Raw genomic sequence first — 8556 nt, 5'->3', positions numbered from 1 at the left:
TTCTGTTGAATCTTGTCAGTCTGATCCTTTTTCGTTACAGTGGACATGAAAATTTATGCAGTGCATTTTACTGCAGAAAACATTCACTATATTCTACTGTAATATCGAAACCAATATTGGCAATGAACAAAATATGAACGAATGTCACAGCGCAATTGAAAAAATAGAATGAGAAACTCGCATTGGAAATTCAGCCCGCACTCACTCATCCGGCCAGTCAATGGAGGGCTAAATTTTAATTTTGCATGAGAAGTCTATTGTTTAGCAAAATGTTTTTTGTTCATATTGTTCACATTTTCATTTTGAAGTGAACGTGTATAAAACATCAGAGGCAGAAGATGCTCTGAAATAAAGGCCCTCTCGCAATATCTAACCAAGGTCATAACAGATAACCAGCTAACTTTGATGCGACCTAACGATACAAAAGGCTCCCCCTCCCTTGGTTGTGTAATTTCCCATTGTGCATGTGTGGCGTCAGAATCTGCGATGTGCATTCTTATGGAAAAAGAATTTCATACGTCCTTATAACATACCCACTATGCGCCAATCTATCCAAGCTCGTCCACAGCTTATGAAACTACTTATGAACAATATTACATGCGTCACCGCAAACAGAATACGTTGTCGGACAAAGCACCGGGAACGCTGCGTGATCGTGTGGACCGGGATTCTGGTACTCTTTATTTCCACACCCCGAACATATGAATATTAACAGAATTAAGAACTAGTGCATGGCCTCATATAGGAAATATGAATTAATTTATATGTTTTACTGTAACTTTTTACTTATTATAAAACAAATACAATAACTACTTAAATTAACTTAAGGTAAACGGGTTCAACTTAGTGTCTTGGTGCTCCACATGGCGACTTTCCATTTGCAGCTCCGAGTATCAATATTTCAAGAATTTTCCTAGCCTTGTCTCCAAGATCCTTGCCCTCCCATATGCGACTCCAGCCCCGCCTAGTATTGGTGGAGGAGGATTCAAGTGTTACTCAGTAAAACTCGAGAGAAGCTAAGCAATATGTTTGGTGAATCTCTCGGCTTCGGTTTTCACAAAGATGACTTTTCACTGAAGAAATATAAGGTTGGGAAATCCTGTGCTTGCGGAGCAGCCCAAAAAGTGTTTCGAAACTATGAAGTCAAATATTACTCGAATAGGTGTTACAGACACACCAAACGTACAAAAGATAATCTTTATCTGGGGGTGAAGCCCCCAGGTAAAGATTTTTTGTGTTTCAATAAGGCATGTTTGTGGATTTCCTGCATGGTTAATGGTCAAAACAAACAAATGTGCCAAACATCAAAGGTCATTATAACATTATGATAGAGTACTGTGGCGAAAAGGGGTAAAATGAGTTAAATATAAGGATAAGAAGACAGAAGAAGGGAATGAAGAAAAGGAAAAGGCAAGAGGGAGAAGAAAAGACCATGCAAACTTAGTTGAGGCGAGGGCTGAGGACCAAGGTAGGGCTGATCCCCTACTCTGGGCCTCAGTTCCCGTCTCCTAAGCCCCCTACGACAACGAGGGGGAGGGGGATAGCTGATAACCACTAGCCGTCTACAATTCCTCTGTAATGTGGACTCCGTATCGTGCTTCCATCTTCGCATATTTTACTTTGGCTTTGTCAAGTTACTAAGGGGGTATTAAAAACATTAATGTACCATGTTGATGTGGGAGCCATTCCATGAAACAATGCAAGTTTACTCTAAGGGCGGTTTCATTTTATGCCTGATTAAAAACTATCCAACATCTAGTAGTTCGTACCGATACAGGTTCAGCCTTTAGCGTAATCTAGCTGTGAATGAATTTATCAATATGGTTACTGGTTAAAAACAAAATAAATTTGCTAGACATCTAAGGCCATGTACAGTGGAACTTCCCATAATAGGCACTTCCCGGACTTGGCAACTTCCCCTACTAGGCGGATTTCCCGCGGTCCCGACGGAAGCGTTGCGTTGAACCCCAACTTCCCGGACTTGGCAACTTCAAGAGATTGGCACTTTGGCTGGGTCCCTTGAGGTGCCTATTATGGGAAGTTCCACTGTAGCACTATAGGAAGGTACAGTAAAGGGTAGTGAAGGGCGGTTAGTAGTTGGTAGTTAGTAGTAGTTAGGAGTTAGTAGTTTGTTGCTAAACGTCAACTATCTAGGTTAATACTGAAAGATTAAAGGTGTGTAAAGGAGTTGATGGGTTAATGGATGAATGGGTTAAGGTAAGGTAAAGGGGATTAGATCAAGTAAATGATATGTATGCGTCTGAGGAAGGATTACAGGTTGTCAAAGCAGAAAGTGTGAGATTCTGTGAGGACGTCTGATAGGTTGGGAGGTCGGTGAAGAGAGGATAGGTGGGGGAAAGCGTGGACAGGACAACAAAATGTGTGGAACTGAAAGCGGGACATTGCACAGGGAACATAGGGGCGGATCAGAACGTGACAACAGACAGGGGGATGTTAGACGGGTGTGGCCAATCGTAAGCGGGCGAGAGCCGTCTCTCAACGTCTTTTTCGATGAAATGGAGCTAACCAGGAAGATAATGATAGTTTTACAGTATGTAAATTTATTAGTGCGGAGACTTGACCAGAAAAATTGCCATCGGGTATACAGGAAGGTCTTAAAATGGGGGTAATAATCCGTGGCTGGCATACGTAAGAAACGTGTTGGTGTGATATGAACATAGCGTCATAGCGTGCTAGAGTATCTGCCTGTTCATTGTCGGGGATACCATCATGGCTGGGCGCCCAGCAAAATCTGATAGTTTTATGGTGTGTGGACAGCTAGAACAACCGGTTCTGGATCTTACAAACAAGGGGATTGGTCGAGTGCATTGATTTTATGAGAGCTAATGAGTTGCGAGAGTCAGTAAAAATAATTAAAGAGGAGAAAAGGAGTTAGTAACGTTATGTGTGTTTAAAGGCAAAAAGGAGTACGTACCTAAAAGGTAAACACCGGCACTCTCCGTGGAAAGGAACTGGGGACCCTACCACGTACTCACTCCAAGAGCATCACAACATGAAAACTATAATTAAGTATTGTGCTGTGACCACGGCCGCTCAAACATGAGCCTATACCGCTGAAAAAAAAAACGGTTCTGTAGTAAGGACACTGGATTCAGGAAGGAGGGTGTATTTGAAAGTGCGAGTTGGGAAGTTTACTGCGAAACCAGCACCGGAGGTGGATTTAGAGCCATCCGTGTAAACATGAATACTGGAGGAATTAATGGTCATGGAAATGGGTGAAAAGGAGAGCGGGGGGGGGGGGGGGTCAGGGAAAACAGAGGAGCAAATACGTGGGTAAGGTATAAGGTATGGAGGGACAGAATGGACAGAAAACGGAAGAGGTCATAGATAGGGAATGGGGAAGAAGGCTATCCATGCGAATGGAGAAAGAGGTATATAAACGTGGAGATGAAGCAAAGGTAGGAAGAAAGGATCGTGGGATAGTTAGTTTGGTGAGGGGAAGTTGGTGGAATCGAGCATAGAATCGGAGAGAAAGAAGGGTACGACGTCGAGAGAGAGATGGCATGCCTGATTCAGTGGGTTATTCAGTGTACAGGCTCTCAACTGGAGAGGAGCGGAAGGCGCCTAGGGTTAAGCGAAGACCGCAGTGGTGGATTGTATCAAGATGAGCAAGGAGGGCGGTTGAGGCAGAGTAGATATGGCATCCATAACCGAGAGTGGAGAGGATCAAGGTAACATGAAGGTGGAGGAGAGTCTTACTATCTGAGCCCCAGGAGATATGGGACAGACCTTGTAAGATTCGGAGGCGGCGGCGAGCTTTTCTGTAATGTAAGGACAATTTGGAGCAAAAAATAACGTCAAGGAATTTGCCAGAGGAACGGTATTGAAGTGTTATATAAGAAGATTGGAGGCTGGGGACCTACACGTGCAAGAGAGAAAAGGATGGAGAGAGATTTGAAGTAGAAAAGCAGAAGTCATGGTTAGTGGCCCAGGAAGATATTGATGATATTGCAGACTGAAGGAATTAGTGGAGATTTCGTATGGATGTGCCAGAGGCGAAGATGGTTAAATCATAAACATATAATGATGATCGAGCTCCTGGTGGTAAAACTGAGACAGTTCAAATTGAGGAAATGATGGTGTTGAAGATGCAATCTGACCTGAAAAGTGCGTTTAGAGAGGAAAGACTTTATAAAGACACCCATGTTTCCATGTATGCCTAGGGAGGATAATTAATGAAGAATATGGTATCGCCATGTAGCATCATACGCTTTTTCTAGGTCAAAGAATATGGCTAATACGGATTCCTGGCGCGCAAATACAGATGTAATATGTCTCGAAATGATAAAGGGGTCAGCTGTACTTCGGGCACGGCGAAAACCAAATTGGGAAGGAGAGAGAAGGTTGTGAGACTCAAGATACCACATTAAGCAGAAGTTAACCGTTAGCTCTAGTAGTTTGCACAAGCAGCTAGTTAGAGCGATGGAGCGGTAATCGTGAGGGAGGGTACCCGATTTATTGGGATTCAAGAAAGGGAGGATAAGAGCTTCTCGCCAATGAGGAGGAAAATTTCTTGACGTCCATATGTGGTTGAAAATAGTTAAAAGGAAGGATAGAGAAGAAGATAGAAGGTGTTGGAGCATACGGTAGTGAATACCGTCAGGGCCTTCATGTGTGTTGCGGCATGTATGTAAGGCAGCACGGAGTGCAGAGGAAGAAAAAGGAGCATTATAGGACTCAGCAGAAGATGAAGATGGGGTGCGTTAATGGAGAAGTGTGGAGAAAAGTGAAAACCACTACTGATCTGGCTGAAATAGTCACCTGGTTCATTAGTGACTTGTAGAGGATCAGAGATGAGAGTATCTTGAATTTGGAGGACGGGGTGGGCGGGGGGTTGCCTGATAGTTATAGATAAAGCGCCAAGCATCTGGGATAGAAGTAGATGTAATTGAGGAACCATAATTTCACCAGATATTGTTTTACTGTTCCGGATTGTATGACGAAGACAGGTGAATGCTCTTTTAAAAGAGATAAGGGTGATAGTTGATTAGGGTTGCCTCGTTTGTAGCGGTAACTGTTCCAGGCTGCACGTTTTAAGCGAAGTGCTTTGGTGCAATCGGAATTCCATTTGGAAGTATACGGTCTTGAGGTTCAAGGAATGGTTGAGTAGGCAGCTCTTAAGACTGTAGTTGTGAAACATTGTAGCATTTCTGAAATGGACGAGAAGGGGGATGGAAGGGTAGGAATAGTAGAGTGAAGTGAAAGTACTCCATTTGGCTCTATCAAAGCACCAGCGTGGGGGTGAGGTGGTGGTACACTGGAAGGTGGTCTAGAACCGACTAATGGAAATCTAAATGGAGCGAAGGGGAGCACAGAGAGAGGTCAATGCAAGGAAAAGATTGCCTATGTCATAGTGTTTGGGGCGATCTGAATTAAAAATAATAAGGTCAGTTGTGGAGAGGAAGCGTTCTAGAGATCGGCCACAGGGGTTGGTGATAGAATCGCCCCAGAGTGTGGCTGCAGTTAAAATCACCAACTACGAGTAAAGGTGACAGGAGTTGGGGAAATTAGAGTTTCAAAGGCAACAAAGTCAATGGAGTGGGAAGGGGAGAAGTAGGCTGAAATAACTGTGATCCAACGGCGAAGAAAGATGCAAATAACTGCACGGGACTGTGGTTTGAAAGTAAGGTATAACATAAGGTGTTTTCTGATGGATAGGCATAGACGAGACATGAGTGTGAGGAAGAAACAAAATGGTAGTTGGGAATTGGTATAGAAGGATGTGTAAGAAAAGTCTCTTGAAGGCAGATAATGGATGGGTTATAAGAAGAAAGGATATGCCGAAAGTCAAATCAAATCAAAGCTAGGGGGTGAGATAAGGAATGAGAGGGGGGAGGTGGTGTTGTATCAGGAGGTGGAGGATCTGGGGAAGGGTATAGTTATTACAGCTGGAGCTAGAGGGGATGGGCTGTGTTGGGAGGGAGTAGGAGGAAAGGGTGTGGAGGAGCGAGCGACATTACTGGAGTCGAAAGTAAGAGACGTCGACATGTTTCCTGTCTGGCTTCACGCAGAGTGAGACCAAGTCTGAATCTGAGAGTTGCCACCTCAGACTCAAACTTGTAGGTGGGACAGCCCCTACAAAATACATTATGGGGGCCGCCACAGTTGGCACATGTATGTGACTGTGCAGAGCAGTTTGATTGGTTATGACCAGGTTGGGCACATAAAGGGTATCTGGCTGTGGAACGGCAGTGTTTGGCAGGATGTCCTAAACGCCAACAATTTTGACACTGACGGGGAGGAGGTTAATATGGTCGGACAGGGAGGGATTCTCCACCAATCTAAGCATTAAAGGGAAAGTCATGTCTACGGAAAGTAATTTTTGCAATGTTGGTGGGATTCTTTCGATGATCTGTAGGAGGAATGGAGTAGCTTTGTACTGACATCACATTATAGTCCGTGAAGCAGGGGGGGCTTTGGGGGATCACGAAATATCGGTCACATTTGGCTGGGCTAAAATAGAGTATTTAGGATATTTGTAGAGATGGGGGTGGTAGAAGGACGGGGGCGTGTGGAGGAGGGAGTAGTGTTGAGGGAGGTAGTATTACGGGGAAGTGGACAATAAGACTGTATAGTAGTAATAGCGATTAATGAACGTTATGGGGGTAGAAGTGATGAAGTTGAGCATGTTGGGAGAGTAAGAATGTCTCTTGGAGATTGAGTGTTGACTTGAGTAGATAACCTACTAGTAGGCATTGAGGAAGGGGTAGTAGTTGCAGTGTTCAGTCGTGGTCAAAGGAGAACCTGGAAAGCTGGAGTTGGTGGGGCTATTTGATGGAGCAAGCCTCATTGCCTCTAACAAGGCTATATCATCTTCATTATTGGCCATGATAAGCCTTGAGTATGTTGAGGAGAGAAACAGTCCACTCCTCAGGGTCCCATTGAAGGTTAAGGGCTAGACAACTAAAACGGGAATACCGTGACATGGCTCCCTCAGGCCGTTCACGACTTGCACAAAGCAAGCCTTTTATCCTTTCAGCACGGCTCTCACACCTTATGAAGTAAATAGTAGAAGGGGTTGGGCAAAGGGCGGAAATGAAAAAGCAGGAGGGGAAAAAGACCATGCAAAATTAGTTGAGTCAAGGGCTGAGGCCCAAGGCAGGGGAGATTCCCAGCACTGGGCCCCAGTCCTTGCCTACTAAGCCCCCTACGACAACAACAAGGGATTGGAGGGGACAATTTATATGTAATATCATATTCTCATTACATTGTTCCAAAATGTCATATTTACTTTGTTAACCTTGTTGACCGTATTTCTGCTTTGCCTCTAGTGTGTAGTATTTTTGAAGATAGGATTGGGATGAAAGAATAAAATTTATTTTACTTGGTTTATTGATACTAACATTATTTTCTTTTATGTACAAAATCTGCTTCACAAAATATGGCATCACAGTGCTTTTAACAATAAAATATAGTGACTAATAAAATTACATTCCTATTTACTAAAACAACAATCAAGAATTTACTTGACACAAATGAACACTATAATGAGAGATTAAACAAGCACCTAATAATTTATTTGGTCAATTTGCATCTGCATTTCTCAACCAAACTCGATATCCAGAGATGAATTTAGTTAAATATTACTTTAAATGAATAATGGAAACAGGTAAAATAATAAATAATACAGGAACACTACATCACATAACTTGTACATGGCCTTGTACTGTACCAAATGCATGTCCTGATGTGTGAATTTCCCTTTCTTAGTTATTCAAGACTCCAACAACAACAGAAAAATTGGCAAAATTAAGATAGCTTAATTTTTCTAATCACACGTGACAAAACAATTATTGCAATAGTAGATGGTAAACCTATGTCACAAAAATAAAAGGCTGCTTTAAACAATAACATTATCATTCAGTGTTAAGTCAAAATCATATGCTGGATAAAAATACTGTACCATTAAAGGAACATATCCCTGGTAATGAATCTAATAATTGTGAAGACTGTAGTATTCAAAACTCATGGAACTGGAACACTGCTACCAATACTGGACACTCAATAGATGACTTGACGGAGAAGACTGGAACACATCTAAGAAGCTGAAGACTGGACACTAGAACGCCAAGACTGGAATATGGAAGCTGTTGTCTGGAGTACTAATAAGATGCAGCTGACTGGAACACTGATCATATGCTGTAAACTGGAAGTCAGTAGTAAAACAAAGCTGGAACAGCAAAATGATGTTGGAGGCTCAAGTTGCAGGATTACAAATTCATTACTGTAGACAGGAACAATGTAACATGAATGTGGAACATGCTTTGTTCCTAGGACCATTACAGCTCTGCTGTAGCCAATAAAATTATGTTTCTAGTAGAAAGAGGTATCAACATTTACAGTGGCTTCAACACTTATAACAAACATTTGAGAGGAGCCAAAATATTCTCCAAATTGGACGAAAATATAGTAGTCCTGAAAGCTGCAGTGTTTCTAGGATAATAAACAAATAAAAAACGAACAAGTACACGTCTCGTGTTTTTTCAGTGCTTGTTTGATTTTGTAAGTTTGTTTGTACACAGCTTAAAAGTACAC

The 8556-nt window shown here is 42.5% G+C and overlaps 1 protein-coding gene across 5 annotated transcripts in view; it reads right to left on the bottom strand.

The window, feature by feature from the left end:
• Nucleotides 1-7335: 7335 nt before the first annotated feature.
• The window catches only part of LOC119596308 (leukocyte receptor cluster member 8 homolog), a 15686-nt gene continuing 14465 nt past the window's right edge, over nt 7336-8556 (bottom strand). For all 5 annotated transcript variants that reach the window (XM_037945483.1, XM_037945487.1, XM_037945485.1 and 2 more), the window contains exon 11: nt 7336-8556. This exon is cut by the window's right edge and continues 1539 nt beyond it. The gene's annotated coding sequence lies outside the window, so the exon portion shown is untranslated.

This window comes from Penaeus monodon, chromosome 37 (assembly GCF_015228065.2).
Source record: "Penaeus monodon isolate SGIC_2016 chromosome 37, NSTDA_Pmon_1, whole genome shotgun sequence".
NCBI classification, from domain to species: Eukaryota; Metazoa; Arthropoda; class Malacostraca; order Decapoda; family Penaeidae; genus Penaeus; species Penaeus monodon.
Note: the sequence above shows the minus strand (reverse complement) of the source record. Positions and strands in the feature narration are given on the sequence as shown.